The sequence below is a fragment of the Perognathus longimembris genome, chromosome 22 (assembly GCF_023159225.1).
Source record: "Perognathus longimembris pacificus isolate PPM17 chromosome 22, ASM2315922v1, whole genome shotgun sequence".
Lineage (NCBI taxonomy): Eukaryota > Metazoa > Chordata > Mammalia > Rodentia > Heteromyidae > Perognathus > Perognathus longimembris.
Window position 1 is genome coordinate 26,964,091 of NC_063182.1, and position 13,513 is coordinate 26,977,603.

Here is a 13,513-nt window from a genome sequence, read left to right on the forward strand (position 1 = left end):
GATATTCATTGCTTGGTATTATTTTCACAGTTTTTTTTCTGGCAGTGGTAAATATGAGAAACTCCATTAGTTAATGAGATCAGATAAACTAGAGAAATTACTCACTATTTGAAAATGAATGACTGGTTTATAGATTGAACAGTGTCAAATTTTCTAAGAAAAATATCCAATCCTTTCATACTCTGAGTCAATACCATGGCAACCTGCTTCAGCCACACACTAATATCATGAATGGATAAGGTTGGAAAACTTCATTTTTTGAAGCACTTTTTTATTTTTCTCTTCATAGAAAATTATTATGATACATGACACTGAAAAGTCATATCTGAGATACTTTAAGAAACAAAAACTAAAAGGGGGAGGAGGGGGAGGTATGAGGGACGAGGTAACAAACAGTACAAGTAATGTATCCAATGCCTAACGTATGAAACTGTAACCTCTCTGTACATCAGTTTGATAATAATAATTTGGAAAAAAAAAGAAACAAAAACTAGTTTAAAAAAAAGAAAGAAAGAACAATCGCTAAGGCTACAAAATAAGACAAAAATACCTAGTAATTCTTTGGAAAGAGGACATCAAGTTTGTACATCAGCCTGCACCTATAGAACTATTTGGAGAAAAAAATCAAACATTATAGGAAAATGAGCAAATGCCTCCTGGAACAAGGTGAAATTCTCCTTTGCATATTGATTGTCATAAACAAGGGAGGCTTTACAAAAGCACACATATTGTTATTAAACACACAGACTGAAAATTATATGGTACCTACAAATGTAATTATTTTAACCAATTCAATAGCTTACTTCTAATTTCTAACTATGCATCTACATAGCTCCAATAAGCATATACAATGGTAGCATTGCAAAAATGGAGAAGAAATCTGATGGCAGGTTCATTTGATCAGGAAAATACACAAAGTGATGCAAACAAAGTCATGTGTAATACTGAATTTCCAGGGTGTCCACGCTGAGGGGCAGATGTCAACCCTGTGACCCTCAATTCAGTCCTTGGAATTTGGAAAGAACTCCTTCGGGGCCACTATGCCAGAAGTGGCTCTTCCCTCCCTCCAGAGCTTTTACTCTCTGCAGAAGCAAGGCTCATTCCCTGCCGGGTGATCTTAGTTCTCCCATGTTCTCCCCAGCTCTCCTTTTCTAGTTCTCTGAGAAAATTATTTGAAATGTAGTCATCACAATTGTAATATGAAGAAATATTTGGAACATTATATCTACTAATCCATATATAACTAACCTTTAAAATTGTTAAGTCTCTTGCTAAAGAAAATGATTTAGATTAATATGCCAATTAAACAGGTGGAAAAAATGGAACTCTAGGGGGACTTGCTGAGAAGAAAGGCCTCAGGAAAGCCTCTACATTATAGGCCCTGCAGTTACTGGGCCATCTCCACACTCATAACCCAACATACCATTATCAGCCTTTCTCCATTTGACTCTGTAAACCCTCCCAAGCCTAAGGAAAGTGAAAGACATAAACTTCCTTGTGACTGATGACATAATGAGAAGGTAAAGGCACTGGAGCCAATAACCAGGTGCCTTCCCTGGATTGGCTACTTCCTAATGATACAATTTTTGGCATTTAACTAGGGCATTTGTGGCACTGCACTTTTCATTTCTCCACCTTTATAATAAAAGCAGAATGAGGACTAAATGAGTCAATATTATGAAGTGTTCAGAATACTGACTGGTTAATGTAAGTGTGATAGATGATCAATAGATTACTATTTACTAGAAGAAACTATTGAAAAATAGACAATATAAAGATTAAACGCATATTTGTAAATGACATCACCAAAATATTAACATAATAGAAAAGATAGGAGAAGAAAAGTTTAGTAATAGGCAAAGAAGCTTCTGCTACATAAGCAAGTATATTTATTTACAAACAAGGTAAAATGCAGATTTTAATAAGCTTATAAAAATGTTTAAAATTAGTAAATAATATCAACAGCTCCATAAATTTTAAAATAAGTTATCAGATAAAATTTAACTTTTCTGTGATGTGAGAAAGAAATATTAATAAATAAAAATTATTAATGCTATCCAGCAGTAGAAAGGCACAAATGTTCCCAGACAAATGTTATTATCCCAAGAATATAAGAGAAACATAAGAGAACTTACCAATATACCCCATATTTTCACTGGTTTACAAGAAACTCATATCTAGGAATTTTTAAAGAAATAACTTAAAATATATTTTAAGTTTTTAAAATATTTGTACGTACAAACTTGCTGCAACATGCTTAAAACACCATTTGGAAATAGAATGGTTAATGATATAAAGTCAATAAATTAAGTCAAGATATTATTTTACATATCATCCATAGCATATTTTAAACTTAAAAAGGAAAAAAATTAAAGTGCATAACAAACTGTAATCTCTGGTTATCTGTGGGTTCTGTAAAGACTTTTATAGCTTACATTATACACACTGTATTTTTAAATTAATACTGTTTATTTCAAGGTAAAAGTAAATACTGCTGTACTACTAATCAAACATCAGATGCAAGGCATCCAAAGAGTGTATTCCAAAAGGAAAAAAAATCAATAAAACACATATCAAATGTTGGTATTTGATAATACTATTGCAGATGCTTTTCGGTTCTTTTAATTATATACTTTTTTAAATGGTCTTAATTGCCTAGGAAAAGCTAGTGTGGTTTCTATATTGGGGAGAATACAATGCTATTATTCTTTACAACCCTTCATGTCTCCCAAATGCCACAACTGACTATTAGAATAGAGTGCAAATGATGTAACTTTATTGGGGAAGAGTCTGGGTGATGTGCAGTAAATCTACAGTTATAATTCCTCTCACGATCTCCTTGTACATTCATACCATATATATATGTATTCATGCCATATATAATATATATATATATATATATCTTCACCCTCATTCTGAGATTCTAAAGCATAGACTATCACAGACACCAACAAGGGAAGACTGTAAAATGAATCATCAGGTGGGAGGAAGGAATAAAAAACTATGTGTTTCTACAAAATGAATCAAAGAAGTCTATTAAAAAGCAAACTTTAAAATTCTTATTAAATGATTTGAACTGTGATGCTTCATATAATATATTGTAATAATTTATATAACTGTAGAACTTTTGTTCAATTAGAGATATCAGTCACTATAATTAGGTTGCTTTACATGTTTTCAATTTTTATATGGATTTTCTTTCCATATTGAAATTGGCCAAAAAAAAAAATCTGAAATTATGTCAGTATTGTAGGTTTTGGAAGTAAAATCTCCAGTGGCCAAATGGATCAAATCAAATTTAATTTGATGTGATTTTTAAGGAGGCCAAGATACTAAAAATTGAAAATTAGTGTTTATTCTGGAAATATGACCTAAAATTTTTGAAATAATTTATGAAGGAAGCAACTTTTTTTTCACCTTAAGCAGCTCTGTTACATTTGGCAGTAATTTTAAAAAATTGTATCCTATAACCATTTTCAATTTAATGAATGTATCCAAGAATTGTACCACAGTGGCCTGGGTGGTAGCAGTACAGATTATTAAGAGTAATCGTTCATAAATGGGTTACTTTCAATGACTGATATAGCATGAAATCCAAAATCAGAGAAAAATAGAGACTTTAAATAGGTTAGAACTTTAAAAATTTTTCCTCAGCTTAACAAGAAGTACATTTTAATGATTAAGATTTTATGGAGGAGAAGGAGAGGAAGAGGAAGAAGAGGAAGAAGGAGAAGGAGAGGAGGAGGAGGAGGAGGAGGAGGAGGAGGAGGAGGAGGAGGAGGAGGAGGAGGAGGAGGAGGAGGAGGAGGAGGAGGAGGAGGAGGAGGAGGAGGAGGAGGAGGAGGAGGAGGAGGAGGAGAAGAAGAAGAAGAAGAAGAAGAAGAAGAAGAAGAAGAAGAAGAAGAAGAAGAAGAAGAAGAAGAAGAAGAAGAAGAAGAGGAAGAAGAAGGAGAAGAAGCTGCAGCTGAGTCCATAGCCAGGCACTTGTGGCTCACACACGTAATCTTAGCTACTCAGGAGGCTGAGATCTGAGTTCAGGTTGGAAGGAGGAATGTCTGTGAGACCCTTATCTCCAGTTACCCACCAAAAAGCAAGAAAGTGGAGCTGTCGCTCCAATGGTAGAGCACAAGCCTGAATCCTTCCTTGAGATAGTTGGAAAGGGCTAGAGGACTGACGATGTTGGTTCCAGGACTTTGGTAAAGCCAAGTTGGGGAGGAGAGAAACAGTTGGTTTTTCTCTGTAACGAGGAGCACCGTATCAGTTGGATGGTTGGTGCTGCCTGTGTTGCAGTGTGTTGAGGGCTACGATGTTTTGTGGAGATTTCCCTTTGCACAAAAACTGCTGTGGCCTGGGGGTGGTTGAACAGAAAACCTCAGTGGCATGTGAGCATCTCGGAGGTCATCTCGTGTCACCTGTTGAGGGTTTAAGTTGATTGTAAAATATATTGTAGCTGCTCACCTTTTTTTCTTCCCCATGTGAGTCAGTAGTAGTCATTCAGGTATGAAGATAAAGATTTTCCACTGGGCAGTGATGGTTTATGTCTGTAATCTTAGCCATTCGGAAGGTGAGATTGGAGGATTTTGATTTGAAGCCAGCCTGGGCAGGAAAGTCGGGAGACATCTTTAACCATCCAAAAGCTAGAAGTGGAGCTGTGGATCAAGTGGAAAAGTGCTTCCTTGAGAAAAAAAAAAAGCTAAGGGACAGTGCCCAGGCCCTGAGTTCAAACCCCAGGACTGGCAGAACTAATTTTTAGAAAATCCCATGATCTCTGTTCCCAATTTCATAGCAATAATGACAAAATACTAACCAGACTGTTTCTCCTAATGAGAGTGGGAAATCCTACCGAGTGAGACCAATGTAAGTAAAGCAAACAATATAAAACAATGTGAAGAGTGATCCTGAGATAGGAAGGATTCTAAAATAACTCCTAATAACCACATCTGCAGCTTACTGTGGGCTGAACCTGTTCTTTGCTGCTCCACCAAGAACACAGTGGGTTACTGTTCCTGTGATTGTTATACTGCTTGGCAGAGTTCTGGAAGTCTGCAGGTGCTGTTAAGGTCACTCACTGACCAGTTGATATTTAGTCAGAATGAAAGTGCCTGAGGACGGTCTGTACCCTTTACAAGAGAGCCTAGAGATCAAAAAGAAGTTGCCAGTCTTCTAGCTTTGAAAAAGTGGACTTCCATGTTTTGGAGAGGACCACAGAGCAGGAAACTGGATGCCTGCTTCCGCTGAGCTCCTCAGTTCTATAACTGTACACACTGGAATTCTGCCTGCTTTCAGTCAGATCTAAAATCTCAACCCTAGCTGACATCCAGACTTCAACCTGCTTAGACCCTGGACAGAGGACCCAGGGACCCAGATCTGGTGTCTGGATGCATGGAAACTGAGATGATGAATTTATTTGCTTGTGCTAAATTTGTGGTAATTTGTTAAAAGCAGCGAAAATGAATGCAGATTCTATGCTTTTCAAATGACATCTCAAAGAGTCTTCTAGATGATAACTACTTCAAGACTTTATTGTCATTCGTGTAAATTGAGGTCACAATTACTCTCTTCTTCAATCACTACCTGCTATGACTGGAAATCACTTAGTAGAAACCTCTATTCTGTCATTAAGGGTTTCCTGTGAGCTTGCTGCTAGGGGCTTCAGGAGGAGAAATTCAACAAAGGTGTTTGTCTTCTGTCTTCACTTTGCAAAATGATGTTATTCCAGTTTCTGTGGATGTCACACATACCTCCTTTTGTAGACTTTTGAGCCACCTCAGGGATGGCATTGGTGAGCAAGAACACTTGGGAAGGCAGTTCTGGGACAGCCTGCCTCCTGTAGTATGCAAATCATGCAGCAGTATGCAAATGATTGCTCAGGTCTATGGTCCTTTGCTCCATGTCTTTGTAGTTTTCACCTGGGAGTTAAAAATGCTCTTCTATTTTGCTACTTCTCAATCCATTTTTGTTGCAAGAATCTGGAAAATGTACTTTGTGGATGGTCTGTAGAGAGAGACCCAAAAGATATTTTGGGTTGACGGCAGGCTGTCCCTTCATGCCCATCTCTTCCTGGGGTGCCTGCTCTTCCTGGGGTACCTGGCACCCTCACTTTGTCTATGGAAGCATTATGGAGTTATGCATAATGCTGATGTTAATTTTGGTTTTATGATTTTTTTTAATTATTATTTTTTGTGGCACAGGGTCTTAAATTCAGAGCTGGTGCTTTTCCACTTGAGCCATAGTTCAACTTTTGGCTTTTGGTGGTTAATTAGAGATAAGAGTTTCATGGACTTTTCTGTCCAGGGTGGTTTCAAACTATGATCCTCAAGTCTCCGCCTCCTGAGTAGCTAGGATTACAGGTGTGAGCCACTGGCACCCAGCCTTTGAGTACATACTGAAGGATAAAGATCATCATGGAGGTTGGTTGGAATTCAAACTCCTGTTCCAAGTTGTATGACTTGTTAGCCGTGGAGCTGCTTCTAGAACGTCAGTTTTCGGAATTCCTGTGTTGCCCTCTGCCTAAGTCAGGTCAGAAAGCCAGTGTGCTTCTGATGAGCGGGTGGCAGGAAAGGGGCTGGGTGCTTTGTCCAGAGACTTCAGCTACACCAGCCTGCTTGCACTGCAGCCCTGCCTTAGGTCCCTCTTGGTGTGGAATCTGTCACACACGGCATTCTGATGGCCTCCCTTGCCCAATTCCCTGCAGTGAACTTTTCAGCTTCACACTTGGTGAATTTTATTTGCAATCAATAAATAAAGCTGGAAAAAAAGATTTTATGCGGTTTTTCTAGTTCTCATAGAAGAGAAAGAGATGGGAAGGGGGAGAGAGAGAGAGAAAGAGCAAGAGAGAGCCATAGTTTAAATAGGAGAACTGTTGGCATCATGACTCAAGGATATAGTCAACAATTAAGGAAATCTCTATTAAAAGTCATGTAAAATGAGACCCCGTTTTCTTTATATATCCTTGATATGAATAAATTACTTATGCTGAGAGAAAAAACGAACAATAAAAGATGACTTATCTTCTGCCTAAAAGATAGGAAATCATAACATGTAATCTGAAGCAGCAATGATTTATGACTATAAATCTATTTTTTGGAAAAGGAAAACACCACCTATTTTTTACAAAAAAGATTGTCATTCTTCTTTTTCATAACAAGCTATGGCTTCAAAGAGAAAATTAGAGCCAGGTGCTGGTGGCTCACACATGTAATCCTAGCTATTTAGGAAGCTGAAACCTAAGAATCACTATTTAAAGCCAGCATGGGCAGGAAAATTCATGAGACTCTTATCTTGAATTAACCACCAGAAAACGAGAAGTGGTTCTATGGCTCAAAGCGATAGTGTACTAATCTAGAGTTAAAAAAGGTTAGGGACTGCGCCAAAGCCCTGAGTTCAAGCCCCATGATAAGAAAGAAAGGAAAAGAAAGAAGGAAAGGAATGGGAGAGGAGGGGAAGGGAGGGGAGGGGAAGAGAAATTAATAGGGCCAGGTATGGTACTACTTGCCTCTCAAAAAGCAAAGATCAGGAGAATGGCAGTTCAGGCAAAACATTAGTGAGATACCATGCCAACAATTAATTTAGGTGGTGGTTTATACTGTAATTCCAGATACATAGGAGGAGATGCTAGGAAGACTACAGCCTAAGGCTGGGTCCAAGGCAAAAAGTGAGAGACTTATCTGAAAAGTACGTAAAGCAACAAAGTAACTTAAGTGCTACAGTACCTGCCTAGCAAACTTAAGGTCTTGAGTTTAAACCCCAGTATTAAAAGGAAAAAGAAGAAGAAAATAATGAAAGAAAGAAGAAAGCAAAAGAAAAGATTAAACTAAGATAATAAAAAAATAAGTTGTCTATTACATTTTAGGCCAGAGGAAGAGAATGTGATCGAAAAGAGGAAAAAATCCAAATCTTAAAATGTATATTGTTTCTTAAATTTCTCATAGTTATGAATTAAAGGTATTATATTATCTTCTTCATGATTATCATTTTCAAACATGTATTAGACAGCTTCTGTTACCATGTTAAAATGTACACTCTCAGGCTATATAGAGAGGTACATATCAGTAATCCCAATTACTCAGCAGACAGAAACAGGCAGATACCTGCTCAAGGCCAGACCAGGCAAGTGCATGAGAGCCTGTCTGAGGAGAGTGGGGAGAAAGTAAAAGGATTGGGGAAATGCTCCAGTAGTAAAGTACTGGCCCAGCAAGTGTTTGGCTCAGGGTTCAATAACCAGTACTGCTAAAATAATACAAACAAGAAAGATTATCCAAAACGTTATCAAGAGCTAAAATATGGCAATGGTTTTCCAGGCTCAAACGTAGCTAGGAATTAATTGCATATGTGTTGCAATTCATGTGTTTAGATGGCGTCTGCTCAAGAAAAGCATTCTAGCAGAGACTCTGTAAAAGTCGGACCTTCTATCTGACATTGCCAAAACCTCACTCATTTGTATGCACAAAATATGTGTCTACTGGCTAGCTCCCAGGTTCTCAAGGAGGCGTGCTGGCTGCATTTTAACTTTCCTGGAGTTAGACATGCTGAATAAAATTCTAAACTTATGTAATCAATTCATCATCATAAATGTTATCACATCGTTGAAATGAAAATCATAAAATATTACAAAATCTTTAAAAGCCATTCACAGTATATACACTTAAAATTGTTGAAATTACTTAACATATTTTAATTAAGAATAATTACACAAATTAAACCTAAAAATTAATGTATATTTTGGCTAATGTATATTTTGGCATCGTTTTCTAAGCATTGAACAACAAATAGTTAATAAATTATCTTACAAAACTCTAGAAATATTTCCAGATTATCTATTTGCCATTCAGTCAATGTAATAATTGTAAAAAATTCAATAAAACATTACATTTTCAATAAATGAAAATTACGGGCTGCATATATTTTTTGTCAGCTATTAGAAGCACAGCGTTCTACATTTTTCAGGTTATCAAACTAGTGAAAGTACTTGCTTCCCATAAAAATCAAAACTCCTATCTTAATTTTCATGAGTTAATGCTCAAATTCTTGAATGCAAATACAGTCAGTACTATCTTCTCAATGGTGAGGAATGATACCGTGCTGGATTATGACAGAGATGACAGAACACAGTTCTATTTGGAAGTGTTGGGTCACTTATGTATCATAACCTTTAACCTCATTCTATGACATTTGGAAGTAGTCAAACAGAAACAATTAAAGAATCAATAATTAAATAATAAAAGAAATGCAAATGTTCAAAATTAAAAATTTTAAAGCAATTCTTACCAGAATTATTATATTAGTATGTTTTAAAGGTATCTTACCCCCTCCCTTATTATTAAATAAAACAAGCACTCTAAAATTCATTTCTCTCCATTTATGCATTTATACCATTCAAATTCAAAATTCCTCCCAAATTATGCCCTTACACATAAGTGAAAAGCATAGATGTAAAGAAAACATTTGGAAATATAAAAGATAAATCAAAAGCACGTTAATTTTATGATCTACATTAAAGATAACAACAAAGTGATTGAAGGAATTTATCATGAGAATTAAGAACACCAATTTTGGGCTAAAATCTAATAAGCAAAATCTTCAATAGCATTTTCACACAGAGTTCAGAGGCATATGTTTGGAAAGACATAAGACAAGTATTTCAGCTACCACATTTCTATGGGAAGAGTTGATGGACTGGTCCAGAAAGTCAAAGGGATTTCATCTCTTTTGGTCTCTCCTCCCGTGGTACTGATTGTCCCTTCTCTTTTTGGACAGTAACTCTGCCTTGATTCAAACTTAATGTTGACAGTAAAATCTTACAATATGAATATTTTACTTTTGTTCTAAAAATGACATGCTTTGTACCTCTTGGTTTTCTCTGCAGAATTTCTATGATGGCTAATAGTGTAAAATGTAGGGGCATTTTGTTGTCATGACTTACACATGACTTCACTTAACTTCATGTACTAAGAACAATGTAAAGCAGAGGCAGCACTGAAACATGTTAAGTGCTCACAAGAGTAAATTTTCTTTGAGAAGCTCCTTGTACCTAACCACCTCTCAGTTAAGTCAGTCCTACTTCTGTTCAAACTCTGCATGGAAGACGTTAATTTATGTTAAAAAATATTAAGGCCAGGTTGCTGTTATCATCTTCCTTGATCATAAAATTATTACAAAAACAACTCAGAAAGGTGTAGACTGATGCAGTTCTGCCTCAAGTAGGTCACATAAACAATAATTAACTGAAAAAGATATTCAGATAATCAATTAAATTGGCTTCCAAATTGGTTTATTTAGTTACATCCATTTTGGTTATTTGAGAACATTTGCTAGACCTATTGGTGGAGTTAATGTAATTAATATTAAACTGTTCCTTCTGGAGATATATAAACAACAGCATCATTTGTCTTTTTTAAGCTATTTCTGGCTGTCAAAATAAAATTATATAGCAGAAAGGTACTTTGTTCCTATCGGTGCTGACAGGAAGGCCTGACTTAGGTTCACCAAATCCTGTCACTGAATTTCTTAAATTGATGTGGAAAAATTAAGTTAAAAGAAGAGGTTTCTAGACACAGTTTTTCTTTTACAACATCTAGGCAAGCCCTATGAGCATAGCGTTATGAAATTATTTCAGCGTAATTCAATCCTTGTATTAGTGTTTTGAGTCCAGAAAAACTGGCATTTGGGGCTAAGTTAGGGATAGAGGGAGGAAAAGAATGGATAGATGGAGGAAGGGATAGAAGAAAGGAGGAAGAGAGAGAAAACATTGATAATATAGGAACATGTGTACTTCTTCATTTCTCTCAAAATAGGATAGGAAACTTGATGCTTAATCGTGTTTTAAATTTTCCCTTCCATATCTGTTGTGTAAGAGGCACAAGATTCATCCATTAATTTGTCTGGCTTTATAAAATTACTCTTGTTAATTACAATATGCACATAATTCACTTCAATATGCACAATATTCACTTCAATTATTTTAGGATTTTTTTAAAACATAGAGGCAGTAGTAATTCATTTCAGTCCTATGAGAAAACTACTTTTGTTTACAATTTAATAACCTGATGTTATCACATACTATATTCACTTGTAGCTCAAATCACCAACTGTGTGTCAGCTTGTGACACTATGTTACTGTGGTAGAAAAGATTAAAGGCTGTTTGGGATTTGAGAACTTGTGAATTAAAAGAACTATTAAACCCAGACATGTGTTTCAGCAAACTAACTTTCCTTAGTCACGTGCATATGGTAAGTTCTTATGCTCTAGAGAAGGCTGTAGAAATGACCATAGCAATCATTTTGTCGTGCTACTTTATACTTCTTTTTGTTCCTGAGCCATTAAGAAAAGGCTTGCTAAAAGTCAGAACTTAACATGTCAGTCAGCTAATAAAGCAGAGATACCAAAAACCTGTTCCCAAGTACAATTCTGAAGTCTAGAACAATAAAGCTTATGTTTAAAAAAAAAAACAAAGAAGAAGCATTCACATACATGATTTTCAAGCTAAATCAAAGAGAATATTTAGAACTGAATTTACTTATAAATCTATAAGTAAACATGTTGGATGGTACGGAAGTGGTAATAATGTATAAATGGAAGTGGTAATAAATGAAATAAGGTAGATTCTAGGAAGACCTCAAATAATGTAGTTCTTTAGAAAGACAAAGTTAAGGCCCAACAAAATAAGCACCAGGAACTGATTACTTGCAAGAAGTCATGGCTGCCAAGAGGAGAGGGGTAGATGGATGAAGAGAAGTGTAAAGAATGCAGTCAAGAATTCATTTTATATATTACAAAATGAAGAAAAGTAAAGGAAAGAGTGGGTCAAAGTGGGGTAAAACGCTGAAAGCGGTAACAATGAACAAGATGCATTGTATACATTACTTTTTTAAATGTCAACAACTATTGTTATATTATGCTCTCCAAGATCCAATGGAGTCATAACAATGGACACAAAATTATACAACTGTCTCAACAAGGCAAAATCTATTTCTGCAGAAGGGTACTCCATCAGCCAGAAATCTGGCAAGTATACAAGGCAGGTAGGCTGTTCCCATATTTATCCCTAACACAGCAGGCCCTGCTCGTCTGCTCAGATTGACTGAGCTTAGGTTCAAAATCTGCTCGTTCAGGGGATAGCTTGAGTAGGGTAAGATGTATTTACGTAAAGTGGCCATTAAAAGACTGAAATGAGATTAACAGTATACAAGTAATCTCAAAATACAACTATACTCTCTTCTATTTCTTGAACCATCTGAAGTGTGCATTCTGAGATTTAATTCCATCTTGGAAAAACCAGTTAAAATTAAACCCTACATTTCAAAAAGCTTTCTTTACCCCAAAGCAGTTCTTTTTTTCCTTTCCATATCTGTTCTTGCTAATATTGTCTTAGCAGAATAATCAAGAGGCATGGCACCGGGCTAAAGTTGGAACTTTTACGCAATGCAATTGATAGAAATGACAGGGTGTTGTTGTTTTTTTAAGACAACATAAAGATAATTAAAAAGAAAAAGAAAAAAAGTTGGAGGAATTTAAATGTAATGGTAAAGAAGGTAGGACCTATCACTATACAGAACTTTTTGTATAGTTGTACTCTTTGGGAGTGAAAATTAGCAAAACCCAGCAACTAGTTTAAATGCAATCTCTTGACATGATGAGATATTCAATTTCATTCATCTTACCTATTAAAGCACAAGCAAGAATCTTAAAGAGGAAGTGCCTATATAATAAATTTTGCATATGTCTACACTGCTTGAATTTTTTTAAATTTTAAATAAGCATGTTCTTGTTAGGTATATTGGGAAAAAGCAGAATTTTAAATTTTTTCTAGTGTTACAAACTAATTAGCATATGCGCCTGTAAATAATTCACATGTTATCTAATTTAAGCTCCTTGTGCATTCAGAATATTTAAAGCAGTTTCTTTTTCAATGAGCCCGAGTCCTTTGGTAATATTTATTTATAATTTTAAAGCAGGGTTTCTCACCATTGAAGCAGACGGAAACCTTACATATTTTTCCTTTTCACAGTCTTACAGCAGAGCCAACAATAAGTAAATATTCTAAAAGTAGTTTTTTTTTATCTTTTAGGAATAATCACACATTTCCTTTCTCAAATTCATCAATGTAACATATTGATCCATATGTGGAACTGAAGCCAACCATTCTTCTGCTTGCATTTCTAAAACAATATTTTTCTTTTGCCTCAGGTTTTCTTACATTGAATATCTTTAAAAATTCAAATATTTGTGCTATCTTTTAATTATCATATATCCTCACCTGTTAATATGGATAATTAAAATATGGATAAATGAACTTTAATGAGTAAAATAGGAAGTAATCGTCGATAACATATTTTCTTTGCTTCATGAATTATATATTAAAGTATTTCATTACTCTCCAGGTTGAAATGCATATTTTTTTGATCCAGGAAAATGATTAGGTAGATTTACAATAGGAACTTGGCACTTGAAAAGCTAACATTTGTAATTTTCAGCCATTTAAATGAAACTTAAACATCAATGACATGTCATAAT

General features: G+C 35.4%; 1 pseudogene; it reads left to right on the plus strand.

Annotated features, from left to right (window-relative positions):
* The first annotated feature begins 6,404 nt into the window (after window positions 1-6,404).
* LOC125339952 overlaps window positions 6,405-13,513 on the plus strand; it is an 85,756-nt pseudogene continuing 78,647 nt past the window's right edge.